Here is a 2,500-nt window from a genome sequence, read left to right as displayed (position 1 = left end):
TTGTGTATACATTATGTATACACACACACACACACACACATTTATATATTCATCTTCTATCTATCTGTCTGTCTATCTGAGGTCACCATAAATATTAAGAAAGTGTGTTCATCTCTAGTCACTGAGAACGTTGATGTTGTGGATTTATATATATATATATATATATATATATATATATATATATATGTATATATATATATATATATTCATTATCAGTTGTTTTTCTTGTTGAATTCACGAATTCCTTCATAAAAGTCAACAATGTTCTTTACCTGTACTGCTATACATCTAAAATATTCGTAAGTGATGATTTGACCCTCCCCAATCTATCCCGTTTGCCCGCAATTCACAATACAACTCCCCCCTCTTCTCATAATTATCTTTACTGGGTTTTTTTTTTATGATAACAAATCAGACGTGAAAAATCATCGTAATAACTGAACTTTTTCCTGTCCTTAAAAAAAATAAAAATAAAAAGAGAGAGATAACATTCACATTAAAAAAAATTAAACTGTAACCAGTATCAGTATCCGTAGCTCAAGGAGGCGTCACTGCGTTCGGTCAAATCCATATACGCTACACCACATCTGCCAAGCAGATGCCTGACCAACAGCGTAACCCAACGCGCTTAGTCAGGCCTTGAGAAAAAATAAATAAAATAAAATATAAAATAAAAATAAATATTAATAAAAGTAAAATAAGATGAAATTTTTTTTTTTTAAATTAGCAAATAATAATAATAATAATAATAATAATAATAATAAATATAACAATAATAATGTATATATGAATTAATTAATTAATAAAAAATAAAATAAAATAAAAATAAAAACCACGTTGTCAGTAATCACCAGATGGGACATTAAACAAAACTTCTTCCTCCTAATCCTCTTCCGCAGCTCAGACACTATTGTCAGTTCACAATATGTGATTCTACACACTTTATTTTTTATTTTTTTCGTTTAAATAAAAGCAACTGCCAGTAACACACAGAGTAACCGAAACGGAAAGGAAGCAAAGATAAAACACGCTGTGTTGCACTGCATTGCATTGTGTTGCGTGCTCACATACATGTGTTGGTGGAAGATTGATGAGAAATCACAAATGGTGACAATCGTTTATATCAAGAGGATAATTCACATCCACACTCAACCCAAAACGGCTTGTGCACTTTTGACTTCCTAGTCCACACACACTTCAAAAACTCTTTACGAAACATAGCTACACACACACACACACACACACACACACACACACACACACACATATATATATATATATATATATATATATATATATATATATATATATATATATGAAAAACACACCTTTACACACACACGCACGCACACAGACACGCCTTCACATACACACACACGCACACACACACACGCACGCACGCACGCCTTTACACACACACGCTGTCACACACACACACACAAACACACACACGTCTTTACACACACACACTCGCACACACACACACACACCGCCAATACAAACAGGGCACCAGATTCCAGGGTATCAGAGTATTCTTTTTGGGGGAAAAAAAAAAAAAAAACCTCTTCCTCCCACACCACCTCTCTATATTCATCCTCCACACCCAACAACCCTTCCACCCCACCCCACTCCCCCAGCCCCACTCACCCAATGCCCTCCCCAAAGCCCCCCCCCCCCGCCCCCAGCCCCCCCACCCCACCCCACCCCACCCCCCCACTCCCCGCCCCACGTCTTGATCCGAATCAGATGCTTCCAAAGACACTCCTCAAAGAGAGAACCACAGGTATCAAAAGACCGCCGGGGTGGCGAAAATCAAAGGGGGGGATCGATGCACAGATGATTACACAAGTGTGCTGAAGAGCATCAGGATCAGGGAAGGAGAGAGAGAGAGCTTAGTGGAGTGTCTGTGGACTGGGTTTTGGAACCAGGGGCTGGGTGGGTGTGTGTGGGAGTGGGGGGTGGGTGGGAGGGAGCGAGGGTGGGGTGTGGGGGTCTGCGGGGTGGGTGGAGGTTGTGAAGGTCATTTCACATGGCTGCTTTGAGGAGGGGAGGGAGGGTGAGCGGGGGTGGGAATGAAGGAAGAGAGAGAGAGATGGATGGGGGTCGGGTGGGGGGGAAGATGTGAAGAGAGAGACAGGGACAGAGAGAAACGGTGAGAGAGAGAGGGAGAGAAAGAAAGAGAGGGGAGAGAGAGAGAGAGAGAGAGAGACGGGGGGGGGGGGGGGGGGGGGGGGGGGGGGGGGGGGGGGGGGGGGGGGGGGGGGGGGGGGGAGAGATGTGAAGAGACAGGGACAGAGAGAAACGGAGAGAGACATAGAGAGAGAGAGAGGGAGAGAGAGAGATGAGAATGAAGAGAGAATGAAGAGAGAAAGAAAGAGAGAAACACACACACACACACACACACGCACACACACACACACACACACACACACACACACACACACACACACACACACACACACACACAAAGTAAAACACAGACTAAGTGGAGTGATGGCCT

General features: G+C 42.8%; 1 protein-coding gene across 2 annotated transcripts in view; it reads right to left on the bottom strand.

Moving 5' to 3' along the window:
• The window catches only part of LOC143302247 (5-taurinomethyluridine-[tRNA] synthase subunit MTO1, mitochondrial-like), a 189,469-nt gene that overhangs the window by 31,288 nt on the left and 155,681 nt on the right, over window positions 1-2,500 (bottom strand). The window lies entirely within an intron of this gene.

The sequence above is a fragment of the Babylonia areolata genome, chromosome 29 (assembly GCF_041734735.1).
Source record: "Babylonia areolata isolate BAREFJ2019XMU chromosome 29, ASM4173473v1, whole genome shotgun sequence".
In the NCBI taxonomy this organism is placed as follows: Eukaryota; Metazoa; Mollusca; class Gastropoda; order Neogastropoda; family Buccinidae; genus Babylonia; species Babylonia areolata.
The sequence above is the reverse complement of the archived record's forward strand: the minus strand, read 5'-3'. Positions and strand labels throughout refer to the sequence as shown.